The sequence below is a fragment of the Panthera pardus genome, unplaced genomic scaffold (assembly GCF_024362965.1).
Source record: "Panthera pardus isolate Hobbes unplaced genomic scaffold, ASM2436296v1 HiC_scaffold_8, whole genome shotgun sequence".
NCBI classification, from domain to species: Eukaryota; Metazoa; Chordata; class Mammalia; order Carnivora; family Felidae; genus Panthera; species Panthera pardus.
In genome coordinates, this window is record NW_026527013.1 from 131,746,732 (window position 1) to 131,762,346 (window position 15,615).

Genomic DNA, 15,615 nt, shown 5'->3' on the forward strand with positions numbered 1-15,615 from the left:
TCTGCTCCCTCTTTGTTCTCAGTATATTTGGTTAAACAATACTCAGTGTATACAGTCAAGACTGTGCAACTCTTTTCTTTGCTGAACCGACCAAAATAATGAATTAGAATATCTTTTTCACAAGCTATATTTAATTTTTTTCACTTGCTTAGTTATCTAGGTACTTCTTAATTTTAATGATGAGTGATGCAGTTATCACTAATTTTTTTACCCAGTCTTTCAAAGATCTACCAAATACCTAAAATATTTTTTCAAATGTTCAATCTCATCTGAGGTCCATTGCCTTTCCTGGGAAAGATTTTCCTCTTATATCTTCATCCTCTGTCAAGTTTGGACTGATTCTGTCTCGGCCTAGAATAAAACTGTCATCCTTGGACTTTGACAATTTTCTATGTTGGATCACCCATTACCTAAATCCTAGATTTTCCCTGTTCTCAGTTTATTTCCATATTTTGCTGATACTTACCCTTTATTAGCTTCCTAAGAAAAGATATACTGGGCATATATATTTTTGCCCATGGACATTAGAAAGTATCTCTATTCTACTGTCATACCTGATTGATAGTTTTTGCTGGGTATGGATAGTGTGGCTGGTTATTTTTACCAAATATTAAACTATTTGCCCTCAGAAATTGGAAAATACTGCTTCATTGTTTTCTAATTTCCAGCATTATTCTTGAGGAAATCTGAACTATATTCTGTTTTTCAGTTATTGTTGGTGACCTGTCTTGAGTCCACCACTCTTTGGGTCTCCTTTATTCAGAAAATCTTTATGGTGTCCTGAAATGTCTTATGTGCCCTGTCCTGGGTCTGTTTTCATTCACCATATTTGAAGGAGTGTGACCTTTAGGGATAAAGGCTATCATAGCGAGCTTCACAGGAAGAATCAGGAGCCCCATGGACCTAGTTGCTCTAAATAAGACCACCATCTTATTTTCCATCTCCTGTCATAGCTCATGCTTTTTATCACTGTTTTTCAGGGTTTCTTGGGAGCAATTGTGCTGATTTGCTTTCTCTCTTTTGTTTTACCTTAAGACTGCCTCAATTCTACCTTAAGTTAGTTACCAATCATCCTTCTGATATCCATCTTTCAAAACTGTGTTGGAAAATTTCATTCATTTTTCACCTTTTCTGCAACTTTTTCTTTTTTGTCTAATACTTTATTATTTCTTTACTTTAACTTTAATGGAGTTTGAGTAGTTATAGGAGATAAACAGAAGAAGCTAGTCTATTATACTTAAGCAGATGCTGTAATTTCATTTTTAAAGGGAAAAACCAATGTACCTAAACCTTCCTAATGGTAGCCTTAAAATACAGTACTTTCTATCTAGTCCCCAAATAAAGAGGAGGGTATGAAAACTTTTAAAAGAGGAAGTCTTTTTTTCAATACCTCCTGCCTGTCTTCCGCTACTACTCCTGTACTTCTTGGTATATGCCTCTTCCTTCCTAGCACCTATCTCCACTAAGTTTAAGTTGCTTTCGTTTTAAATAATTTTAAGTTTATTGTATTTCTTTTTTGCTTCCTGGAATGTATTTTCTCCTTTCAATAACTACTTCTAGTAATCTTACTTTATATTGCTTTTGTCTCAAGCAAATGTAACTGTATTTATCTAGTCTTAAGAATATTGGAATGTGTATAATCCACTTTAGAAGGATATACACCAAAGAGACAAAGTGAGTAGTATTTCATAGCATATTTGTAAATATCATTTAGGTGAGCTTGTCATTTCTTTGTTCCCAAATGAGACAGACATCTCAGAAAAAAGAGACCAATGTGTTTCCTCACTTGGCCAGATAGTATACCAATAATGAGAATAGAAATTTAAATATTTGACCAGCAAACTCTCCATAATCATGCATATTCAAACTTCTTTTCTTTTGCTCCCATAATAAAAAAAGACAAACATGATGATAAATAAGTAGAGCCAATATTTCTCACAGCAATAGAACAGTATTTAATTTATACTGGCATTAATCAGGTGTGATCTAGAGTGCTAAATACATTATTCACACAGATTTTTGTGGGCTCTGAATAAATAGAGCATTATTCACACAATGGCACCTTATGCTATTATAAAGACAATTGAGCTAAAAATAAATTAATAAAAGTGCCATGCAAATACAACTGAGTCATGTGGACTTTTTATTGTCTAACACACACTATATAGTAATAATAGACCCTTGTATTTATAGACTGATTTTCTTCAAGGAACTCAAAAAATTTTCTACACATAGTTTTATTTTTATTTTTATTATTTTTTAAAATGTTTATTTATTTATTTTGAGAGACAGAGTATGAGTGGGGAGGGATAGAGAGGGAGAGAGGGAGAGAGAATCCCAAGCAGGCATGGTGCTGTCAGTGCAGATCCTGATACGGGACTTGATCTCAGGAATCGTTAGATCACGATCTGAGCAGAAATCAAGAGTTGGTCACTTAACTGACTTAGCCACCCAGCCAACCCAAAACATAGTTTTAATATGCATGTTTCACAACTACAATAAGACATAAAAAAGAGAAAACAGGTACAATATCAAAGAGGGATTTTGTTTATTCATCACCTCTTTAATAAGGTAACTGTATTTTGTAACAAAAATATTCAGTATTATAGAAATGATTTTAAAGGGTGTGGAATGTTTCCTAAAGCAGCATCTATATAACAAGTTGTGTCTTTAAATGATGAGCTACTAGTGTTAGTGACATACTTTAACTTGTTTAACTCAGTTCAACGATCTCCCTTTTCCACTCAACATTTTCCCATCTCTTACCTCCTAGATATTTTATATTGTATCTTGAACCTGAAAAACAATTGGTGTCTTCAACTTAAATAATTAAAATGACACTATTTACTCCCTTTTGTGTTTCCTGGGCTATGATGGGTATTAAAAAGGCCTAAGAATATTGGGGAGTCAAAGGTCCTTTGATCATAAAGTGGGCATGTGTCACATCGACTAATCTCCACCACAATACCTAACTACCACTATTCTCCCTTTAATTTTGGAATTATTAGTATTCAAGTGAGACCCCCATTGCACTCTCTAATTTAGCATTTGTTGTGTCCAACAGCCTCCAAACCATCAAAACTTCTGCTTCCACTATCTGGTATGGAAAGCATGCATCAGTTTCCTAGTGATTAAATGGATACAGCCAAGGATACTTGAATTTCAATTGTATTTTTGGGACCCAGCAGCAAGAAGCTAAGAGTGGGCTTTTGGAACTAGAAGTTTATTTTGGAAGTAGAAGACAGTTGGACAGGGCTAAGTTGGAGCTACTGCTAAGGCACATTCCCTAGAAGAGGACCAGCATGGGTCACTTCTCATACAGGGTTAATCAGTAATACCCCAAAAAGCAGCATTGCCCAGCAGAGCACTCAGTTAAGAAAAAATAATTTTGCCTTTTCTCTATAATCCATTCTTCCTGATTCCAAATTTAAGAAGCTAGAATCAGAGGCATGATAAAGAGTAAAGTAGCAAAACAATTTTCTTCCCCTTTCCCTGACTCAGGTTCTAGCTAGGAGGAGATAAACTGGATGATGAGTGACTGAGGTTTTAATAACTGTAGATGACTGGGAAGCTAAGGAAGTCTGCTCAGATATTCTTAGAAGATGTGCTGCTCATCAAGGAAATGAGATTTAACTTAGTCCTGGTTGGATGAAAAAAGCAAAATAATTTCATGTTATGTCCTACTGAGTTAAACATTTCAGCATCCTGGTTATACAAATCTATTCAAAGCTTTAGATAGTGAGGCACAGTTGTAGTGATGGGTTATTGTTTTCATTAGTATTTGATTTTTAAAACTCAGAGAAAGCTGGTAACTCATTATAATGGCACAAGTTATAATCCAAAAGGATATTACACCAATATCCTACTACTGCCTGAATATAAATCTCTAACTGCTTACAGAAGTGCCTACATAAGTAGATTCCAACCTTTTCAAATTACCAAATAAATAATTAAGGGCACACTTAATTATTTTTCTAGTTTGCACCTAGTCTTCTGTTCTCCAACCCATTTTGCTTTGATTTTTTTTACTAACTGAACTTTTGTTATTTATTTTTTTACTTGTCTATCAGATATCTCTTCTAAATATTACTCATAATTTTATCCCCTTAAAAGTGATAACATTGTCTATGTTGTTCATAGATATATTCCCAGCTCCTTGCTTATAATAGATATTTAATAAATATTTGCTGATTGAATGTAACCTTTGCCATACATTTTATATATAATTTCTACTAAACAAATGACATTTCATAAATTCTAACTATTTCATTTCCCATTAGCTCACCAGGATTGCTACACAGAAATGATGTCCTTCCAGGCCAGATCAGAGAACCTTAATAAATCTTTGCTTTATCAAGTGCTTAATGTAGAATTTCCCAAGTTGGAAATGACTGCTCAATAAAAATGAGTGATAACTATTGCCAAAATAAAATGAATGTGTTAGATCAAAACTCCATAGTAAATGTATATAAATGCTGGATGTCAAGATGATGATAATGTTAATTTTCCTCAATTTTCACTTTTACCTGGTAATATGAGCTATAATCTCATTTACTATATCTTTATAGATATTAGTTATGATCAGAATAAGCATCAATATCAAGTAGTACATCACTACATTATCATGTTTATCAAGGTCATAACATTGGATATACTATAATTTATTAATCTTTATTTCCAATGAGTTCTTGGAAACAATTCTAAACATTCATGAGAACTATGTTTTGTCTACATTTCTATTTTGTTTTAAATATGGAAATTCTAACATTTTATGGAATTTCATGATACTTTGCACTTACCTTCTGTATAAATCCAAAGCTATTGTTCTTTTTTACATTTAAAATGACTATGAGAATTATTAATATCACTCAAATACTTCTGTTTGACCCTTAGTCTAGCTTTGTAGGGCATCTTCAATTTATATTCAACTTTAATTTGCGAAAGAAAAGGAAAAAATAAATTTGAGAACCTTGGAAAACAATATAATCTCTAATACTTATTTTAATTGTAATGTAGTAGGTGGTAATATTTCTTACACTAAAATCAAGTAAGAAAACCTCTTGACACGAAGTTGAAATATTAAACCAGTCAAGATTCTAACCAGATTCCTACAAGATTCACTTGTAGGAATATGAACTTGAAGGATTTGAAACCTGGTTGAGATGGATCATATCATTCAGAAAGTGATAAATACAACTCACCAGGAAGAAAAAATGTAAATAATCAGAATACTTTGGAGTTCTTCTGAACATTTGTGTTAACTCTCAATGGCCACTAGATGGCACCTCGTATTTGGCAACCATAACAGTTCCTTATTTCTAGAGCTTAAAATAACTATAGCACCAGGTCAGTTCTGACAGAGCAAAAATTAATCCTGCCACGGACATCTAACACTTCCTTGTCAGATATCTAAATTTAAAATGCATGTGATTTTCTGGTCACACACAAAAATATATAATACCTTGTTATTGTTCCCAGGTGTTCTGACTTCTAAAGGAATTGTGAGATTTAAATTTTCTTAAATAGGGTATTTGATTTACATCATTCTAAAGTAGGGATTGGAACCATATTACCCTAAATATGTTTCATTCTTTAAGCATTCATTTTATTTTTCCAAGGCCAAATTAAGTTATTTAAAATTCGTTTTGTAAACTTAAAAGGCAATTGTGATCAATACTACCCTCAAAGGATTTAGAGTCATAGACCCCTGTTTTATTCATTTATTAATTCTTCAAAAACCATTTTTGAACAATATCTATGACAAAAGCATGTGCTGTGTATAGCAGCATCTGAATGTACTACTGTTTATCTTTCCAGAATATTTCATTATGGACTAAGAAATAAAAAATTAAAACTATCCATTTAAATGCATGTCTAATGCCTAATAGCTTATCTAAGAATGGCAGCTTTCAAGTAATTGTAGATTTCATCAGTGAATCCAGAATAATACAATTTAAATTAAAATAAGTTAATTTTAGGGTGAAACAAGAACATAGGTTTGTTTGTTTAAGTGTTAACTGTTACTGCCGAGATGTTTATCTTTTTTCACCTGGTTGTGTATTTTCTTTTTGTTGTTGTTTTTGGGAGGAAGTTTTTTTAGTTTCTAATTTTTTATAGTTGACACACAATGTTACATTATTTGCAGGTATATGACACTGTGGCTCTACCTCTCTATGCATTATGCTATGTTTACCTCTGTCCTAATACATCGTTACTGCAATATCATTGACTGTATTCCCTATGCTGTGCCTTTATTCCCATGATTTATTCATTCCAAAACTAGAAGAATGGTACTCTATTTTCATACTGAGGGACGATTTAGTTGTGATATGGCCAAGGGAAGACAAATGCTCTCTTGCTTTCAGAAATACCATTTTCTCTTGCTTCTTCATTTTTATTTCTTTTATATTGTTTTTATCTTTTCTTATTCTATTTTGCTGGCTCATTTCCTTTGCCATCTTCTTCTCACTCACCACATTCTCTTCTCTTCTCTTCTCTTCTCTTCTCTTCTCTTCTCTTCTCTTCTCTTCTCCTCTCCTCTCCTCTCCTCTCCTCTCCTCTCCTCTCCTCTTCTCTTCTCTTCTCATCCCACATTCCCTCAAGGTGCTCTTATCTATTTCCATGACTTTGGCTCAGAGATAATATATTAGGAATATTTCTCTGTTCTTCCTGTGCAGCTTTCCCTACTGGGCTCTAGATTAGAATATAAATTGACTGAGCATATCAGCTGACTATTTAATAGACAACTCAAAATCACCATATCTAAAACTAAAAATTTGCATCTTCTCGTAGAACCCCCTCGCCCTTCTGAAGGATCCACCCACACACCCAGGCCAGAACCCTGGAGTTCCTTAGATTTCTCCCTTGCCCTTGCCTGTTATATCACTAAGTCCTGCGGCAACTGTCTTTGAAATATCTCCTACATCTAATCCCTTCCCTTCATCCCCTTCATACTTAGTATTGCAAGTAACATTTTCTTCCATTGGTTGGCCATGTCTCTGCCCTTCAATACTCATCTTTGCTCTCTATCTTGACCTTAAACTTGAGATTGACTGAAATACTCATAGTTCCTCTGCTTTGTATTCCTCCAGCCTTTTTACACTGACTGTCCCCTTTGCCTCTCCACTTGCTTGATTCTTATTCTGGTCAACTTGTGTTCTCTTTTCAGGGTTTAGCACACCTGTGATGTTTTCCCTGTAATCACTAGGTAGAGCTGGCCATGATGACAAATCAATATGTTTACTCAATGGATATCTATCTGAGTTTTAGTTTTGTCATCAATAACATGAGAAAATAATGCGCTTATATCATTACATTTTTAAGAGCTACGAAATGAATAAATCACTTATGAAAGTTCCTGGTAAGTAAGTTCCTGGTTAGTAAGTATTTACTAAATATCAGGCATTAGTAATAATAGTATTACTAGTAGTAGTGGTGTTACTGCTCCTATTACTATTAAAGTGCCTTCTGTATCCCAGGTTCTGAAGCAGGTACTAGAAATATATGAATTGATATATATAATTTGCATGTCTACCCTTATTCTAGATACTAAGATCTGTCAGATTAGGAACTGCGTTGTACTTAATTTTGAATATCAAATGCCTGGCTTAATCCCTAATACAGACTAGGATCCCAAGTGAATTAAGGAAAGTGGCATGTCAAAGTCCTTTACCTTGATTATTTCCATCATCATGTCAGGATATCAGTCTCAGAACAGAGTGGATTCTCTAATCTCAATTGATGGCAGAAGTGGGGAAAAACTATCTTTTGCTCTGAAATGGAATGTATAGATTAGAATTAATATACAACCACTGTTATTACTTATGTGCACTATCCATTTGGAGACGAGAGTATAATAGGATCTTGCTATCATAGTATAATCTCGGGATTGATATTAAAGAAGAATCACCACTCTGAAATTCTTTTTTTTTTTTTCCTGTCCTGACAGTAATGACTTTGCTTGAATGTAGCATAAATTAAACCAGTCTTATATCAAATTCCACTTTCGCAGGGAATATAAAATGGGTCATGATATGTAAGTTTTCACTATATTTCACTATCTTATAAAGGTGTAAAGAACTGCATTTTCCAGAAGTCTGAATAGTAGATAATGGTATTGCTTTAAACCATATGTACTAAACGTTTCAAAAGGAATAAATGTGGAGGCTAATTTGATGGTTCCCTTTTTTTCCAGAAATATTAGTATAGTTTCATGACTACTTATTAATAACTGGAAATCTTTATTTTTAATAAAGTACTTTCTTGTCATTTTAATTATGTACTTAAAAATTATCTGATGAACTTTCATTTTTAAATATATTGGTGGCACTAAAAGATTACACAGTAAAAATAATGATGTTGAACTGAAAAAAATGACTTAAGAACTGGATATGGGCAAAATATTAGCATTAACTGCACAATGTGGACTTGAAATGCTACTTTTCCACTGATGCTCCATTTGTAATGCATTTTCTTCTTCTCCCACCCAGTCTTCACTGGTTAGTAGGAAAAATTAAAACTTGAATTACAATATATGTTTTGTTGACTTAAAAATGATCCTACCTATAACTGCTCTAAGGAACATATTAAACTAAAACAACATCTTCCAAATGTTAAAATTAACCCCAAATTAAAATTATGTATTTAGTTAAACATAGAAATGATAAAGAAAAACAAAACACAACAGGACTGCATGGAAGAGAAGAAGAATAATCTGTCTATTGACGTTGTGTCCACAAAACCCCTAATTTTCTTGTCTTGTCTAAGTACCTTATCAAAGATATCAATGTTCTTCTCATTCAAAGTGAGTAAAGTAAGTAAACACCTATATTTCTTTCCTCCCTTCATTAAGATTCACCAGAATGACTCTAAGACATATGAAGGGGGAAAAAAACATAAATGATTCAAGAATGAGAACTTTCCATTCAACTTTATCATCTGATAAATTTTTAACAAGGATTTTTTTGAATTACACAGTAGTATGTAGTATATGTACCTTTTACAGTTAAACATAATGATACTGTAATATTTATTTATTTTAATTTATTAACACTAAAGCAGGGATTTAAAAATTAATAAATTATTTTGTACCAGGTGCTCATAATAATATGTGAACAGTAGAGCAGAAATAATAATTAAATAATTAATATCAATTATTAAACACCAAATATTAATAATATTTAATACTATTATATAATTATATATTATTATTATTCTATAATAATAAATGTATTATTCAAATGGCTAGCTCATTTGAATCTTCTAATGTAAGAAATCAATGTTTTAGTCAATTCAGAAATGTTAGATAATTGAAATGCAGACAACCAGTGTGACCTCATTATATTGAGAAGGAAAAAAGAAGAATTTGAGTTATTCTAGAGTATTATGTCTAGCTCAATCTAAGATAATTATTCTTCAGTTAAATAAATTACTCATGAAACTATCATGATCATAGTTCTGAAAATTTGGGATATGTGCAACAAATGTTCTAAATCACTCATAACCTGCTATGTATGCATTATTGCCTTGCTGAATTTATCTCCAGGATATTGTCTCTTGCTGATTGTGCCAGAGACTCTCAGTTGTCTCCCAAACTTACTTTCTTGCTACAGGAAATGACTTTCCACAACAGAGGTTTGAAAATATCAAATGTCTGTTTTCTCAGACTTCTTTGCAGCAAGGGTATGTGACCCAGTCCCGGCCAATAAGGGCTGAGGGATAGTCTGATTAAGGAAAGGCAGTTGTGTTGTCTGGGAAATACTTTACTTCCTGTTAAAATAGAGATGTGTGAAAATTTGAAATGAGAAATGTTCAAGCATCTTACGATCAGGAGATGATGGCCAAGAGAAACTGACACAGCACTGACATTGTCAAACCAACATGTCTCTAGAAACAGTATGTCTCTAATGAGGTATATACTTATATACTTACTGCATTGAGAAAAAAAGAGGCACTTAGTTTACACCACTTTTATTCAGGTATTCTGTTACCTCCAGCCAAAAAACATTGTAAATGACATATGTTTATATATACAATTATGATCACAGTGTGTATCTTATTTTGTATCTTATTTTTGTCACATAATATTTTATTATCATTTTCTTATATTGATATATTCTCCTCAAAGCTGTTATTTAATGGCTATATAATGTAACATTGTATGAATATATCATACTGAGAATTTCCATAGGCTTCACGAATATTATGGCAAATAAAATCGTATTAAGACTAATACCTTCAGTCCCAGTATTTTTGAAGCCTCACTGCTTACATGAATGCTCTGTTTTATAAAGCAGGGATCTGTGCATGGGCTTCAGTTTTCAGAAAACCCCCTGTAATTATCAGCAGTATTTAGGGTATAGTTTGTGTCTATGTATACTCTTTCTAAGGGGACAATCCATAGTTTTTAGAACATTCTCAAAGAGAAATAATAAGGCTAAAAGTTTAAAAGTGAGCTGTTCTCTTATTCCTTAAGTCTCCTTAAAAGATAATGGAGTGCTTAAAAAATAACAACAATATTGTGTGAGGTATGTAACATGTGTACAAATAAAATACATGGCAAAAGCACAAGACCAGGAGAAAAATGGAAGTATGTAATTACGAGGCTCTTCTACTATATATGAAGAGGTATAATATCATTTGAAGTTACTCTCTGATTACAGATGTTTACTGTAAATTCTAATGCAATAACCAAACCAAATGAAGACCACCAAAGGAGATAAAATGCAATCATAAAAAATATCCTGTAATCTAAAAGAAGGCAGAAAAAGAAGAAAAGAGAAACAAACAACAGATGAGACAAAGAAAGCAAACAGCAAGATAATAGGCTTACACCCAATCGTATCAATATCCAGGTAAAATGGATATAACCTACTCACTCCAATTCAGTGATAAAAGCTATTAGAGTGAATAAAACAGGGAGACCACTAATATGCTGCCTACAAGAAATTCGCTTTAAACATAAAGACATAAATAGATTAAAAATGAAAATGTGAGAAATGTTACACCATTTTGACATTAGTTTTAAAAAGACAGAATTGCCATATTAATATCAAGCAAAGTAGATTTTAGAGCAAAGTTACTCCATAATGACAAAATGGCAGTTCATCAAGAACACAAAGCCATTCTAACCATTTATGCACTTGATACAGAGCCCCAAAATTCCTGTGGGCAGGGGGAAACTGGGAGACATAGGTAAATCCACAATTAAGGACAGAGATTTCAATACCCCACACTCTCAATAATTGATAGAAAAACTAGACAGAAAATCAGTCTGGATATAGAAGACTTGAACAACCCCATCAACTGATTTGACCCATTTGACATTTGTAGAATATTACCTCCAACAACAGCAGACACATGGAATATTTACCAAACATATCAAAAGCAAATTTTAATACATTTGAAAGAATTTTGGTCATACATAGTATATTCTCTAATTACAATGGTCAGAGAACAATCATTAGCAGAAAGATCTCTTTAAAATCCCCCAAAACATAGAAACTAGTATGTTACTTCTAAATAGCTAATTGAACAAAGAAGAAAGCAAAAAGAAAATTAGAGAGTATTTTGAAATGAACATAAAACACTACAGGCCGAAATTTGTGAGATGCTGCTAACACAGTAATTTATAGCACTAAAGGGTTTATAGCACTAAACTACAAAGGTTAGAAGATTGTTCTCAAGTTAGTAACCTCATCTTCCAGCTTAAGAAACTACAAAATAAAATGAAACTAAAACCAAAGGAAACAAAAGAAAATACATAATAATTAACAGCAGAAATCAATAGAATATAAAACAAACAAAAAAAAAAAATAGTAGAGAAAATCATTGTAAACAAAAGATTGCCCTGTGAGAGAAGATCAATAAAATTGCTAAACTTCTATCCAAGCTGATCAGGGACAAAACAGAGAAATCACAAATTACTATCAACAGGAATGAGCGAGGTAGTATCACTAAAGAATCTTTAGATATTTAAATGAAAAAATAAATTATTACTAATACCTTTAGGCCAATATATTAGACAGCTTGGTTGAAATGAACCAATTCCTTAAAAGACACAACTACCAAAACTCATTCAAAAGGGAAAACATGACCAGAATAGCCCATGTCTATTAAAGAAACTTAATTTGTAGTTAAAAACCTTTACATAGAGAAAACTCAAGGTCCAGGTGGTTTTACTGGTGATAGTCTAACAAATAGTCTAACAAATATTTGAGGAACAAAAACGTTGCCAATTCTAAATAAGCCCATCCAGAACATAGAATATCAAAGTATTCTATGGTTTTGGCATTTTCAGATTCTAAAATTGAAAAAAAAAATATATCAACTTCAAGAGAAGAATAAAATTATAGCCATTATCCCTTTTGAAAATTGATTTATACTCAACAAAATATTAGCAAATAAAATCTAGCAATATGTAAAAATGATAATATGTTACCAATAAGATTTATTCCTGAAATGCATGGCTGATTTAACAATTGAAAATGTTTTATTTTACCCTACATAGCCCACTAAACTTTTTAAAGTTTAAATCTAAACTTTTTCTTTTTCTGACCTCATGAACTTTTCATACCGTGGAATCAGAATCATTTTCCATCCATCCCTCAACACTTGGCTATTATGGACCTATCGTTCTAGGTATGGATATAATTTACTATTGACTGATCACCTACTAGGTGATCTACACCTACTAGGTGCACTACTAACAGTATTTTATTTAATATTCACTGGAAAACTAAAAGTGGAAAACTATTATGTCATAGGAGACAAAAATCAGGCCTAAGATGTTAATGAACTTACTTTCCCAGGATGTGAAAGCAACAGGGCAAGGATTTTTATCCTTTACAATTTGTAAATCCATGATCTTCCATGTCGTGGTGAACCTCTTATAACCCCCAAACACATATTTTTCATATTTCTTGGCATTCTCACCTACTGTTCCTTCTGTTTGGAAGGAATTTCTTCCCTTCTACGTTTGGTTAACTTTTATTCAACCTTCAAGAAACAGCATGTATTTAGAGAAACAGATATTATCAGACACTACTAGTATCAGTGTACTTGCTGGATGACAATTGGAAAAAATGTAAGAAGCTCAAATGACTTTTTTTCTACCAAAAGATTCATATATTTTAGTTTCTTCTAAGGAAAAGAAATTAAACTAGCGTGTAGAGAACACATGGAAAAATGGTTATTATAACATTACTATCTTATAATGCTTTCCAGAAACATGGAAATACGTAAGGTACTAGACAAAATAAAAACAAAATAAATCACAGCCAAGCTTAAAAAGAGAGAGAAAGAAAAGAAAGGGACAGAATAAAAGAGAGGGAAATTTCCTGGTGTCAAACCTGAAGGATATAGTCAAAGCCATACACCTATGTAACTGATGCCATGACAGAGCACAGGCGTATCAGACACGACAGAGCTCCAGAGCAGTGGGGAATGAGTTACTTGCCCTTAGATGAGACTAGGAGAGTACCTTTAAACCAGTGCAAGGAAAATAGTTAGAAACAAGTGTGCTGCAAACACGTCACAGCGCTGAAGGCAGTTGCAGTCATGTAAAGAGGCCTTGAAAACAGTCACAACAGCCAGAGAAAGTTGCAAAGTGTCTTGCTGAGTCCTGAATTTTAAAATGATGAAAAACAAAATTATAGTAAAGTAATAGAAATCTAATAAAGGATAGAAATAAAGGAAAAAACAGGGAACAAATGAAAAACAGCCAAATAGAACTTCTAAACGTGAAAATATTGTCAGTGATGTTAAAACCACCATGTTAAAACCACCATGTTAAAACCACTAAACCAACTAATGATAAAATTTTAGCAATCTAAGACTACACAGGGCTTCTTAACTAGATAATGTCCATCTACCAAAAATCTACAGCAAGTTTAAATCAGCAGTGGAAAATCTAGTGGGAAATATTAGTTACAAACTTAAGTTCATAATCAGGAATCAGAAGTCACAAATATTTGGAAACACCTATGCCATAAAGGATGAAACAATAAAGCCAACAACCTGAATTTACACCCGTGGAAACAGAATTAATAGAATAATTAGAATGGGACTTTTAAATAAGTAAAATTACTATCCTCAAAGAGAGTATTATACTATAAAAAATGAGCAGTTAGTTAAACAGAAGCTACTTGATGTTTAAGAAAACAAATCAGCTACTTAATGTTTAAGAAAACAAGTTGTTTAAAAAAACAAACTGTGCCTGGGTGGCTCAGTTAGTTGAGATTCCAACTTCGCCTCAGGTCATGATCTCACGGTGGTTCATGAGTTAGAGCCCCGCATCGGGCTCACTGCTGTCAGGGAAGAGCCTGCTTCAGATCCTCTGTCCCTCCCACCCCCCTCTGCACCTCCCAGCTTATGCTCATTCTCTCTCCCTCAAAAATACGTAAACATTTAAAAAATTAGAAGCAAATATTTTTGTCTTTGTATTTTATGTAAATATTTTATGTTTTAAACAAATATTGCTTAACAAATAACAATTATTTTCCTGGACTAACAAGCTGCCATACTTATTCTATCTTCTATCTTTTACTCCTCTATGGTTTTTTCAAAGCCACTTTCAGCTTTTCAGAGTAGGAAATGAAGAGGGGAAATCATGAGGATATAGAAGAAGTAATAGAATAGAAGAACAAATCCAGCTCTCTTAGCTTTAGTAAGGAGACAATTAAAACCAAGAGTGAATAATTTATCCAAGGTCACATAGTCTCTTGTGGAGAGCAAGTGTTGGGATGAAAAAAAGGGGGAGAAAGAAAAGGAAAGCAGTAGAGAACACCAATTTATCTCACTCTTCTCTCTGCTATCCCAAACCAAGTTTCCAAAACTATAGGGGAATCCTTTCTATAATTCTTAAGTAGGGTGAGTTTCATGTGGGGGAGAGGTTGTACGATTTCCAGTTAAGAAAGACATTCTGATCTTTGTTAGGTATTGATTAAAGCGATTTGTTGTTTCTCACGGTTAAGTGCCATTTATATTACATTCAGTGATAAGGTCCCTATCACTACTCAGAATTTTTCCCAGTTCTATCACATCTGTTCTTCAGGATGGCAACACCTTTGCAGGATGTATAATGTTATACATGGAAAATCTGAGGCAATAAAAACATCATCAGTGTTAAGCCTATCCATTAAGGACCTCTTTAATTCTTACTTTGCTTTTTCTTTTTGACAGATGATGATAAGAAATGATATATTCAGCACCATATTCATAATGAAGGCCTACAGCTTGCAATCAGACACCAGAGAAAATCAGTTTATATTTGATGGCTTAGTGCCATCCTAGGGTCACAAGTGATTATGAGGGTCAAAAAAAAGACGCCAAAGCTATTTCCCAACATGTCCAATTCTTTGCCTTTGTAAGATACAAGTGCCATTCTTTTCATTTATTTGAACTTTATAACTTGTATGTAACACATATCTGCATGTAAAACCAAACAAAGATAACTTATATTCAATTTATGTCATAATTTCTTGGGTTCTAAAATACCTGTGATACCATTTCTGACAAATTATAAACATTTTTCACTATAGTTCCAAATATATTTAGGAATTTGGGTTTTCTTAAGCCTGGTTCATAATTTTTATAAGCCATTAGATAGAATCTTCA

The 15,615-nt window shown here is 32.9% G+C and overlaps 1 long non-coding RNA gene across 2 annotated transcripts in view; it reads right to left on the reverse strand.

The window, feature by feature from the left end:
• Positions 1–2,263: 2,263 nt before the first annotated feature.
• The window catches only part of LOC109248401 (uncharacterized), an 81,745-nt gene continuing 68,393 nt past the window's right edge, over positions 2,264–15,615 (reverse strand). Inside the window, exons 2-3 of one of the 2 annotated variants that reach the window (XR_008420626.1) lie at positions 7,673–7,772; positions 2,264–2,408 (exon numbers count right to left, since the gene is read on the reverse strand). This is a non-coding gene — a long non-coding RNA (uncharacterized LOC109248401). Of the gene's footprint in view, positions 2,409–6,536; positions 6,694–7,672; positions 7,773–15,615 lie in introns of those variants that run through there. The other variant, XR_002072038.2, reaches the window with a different exon arrangement.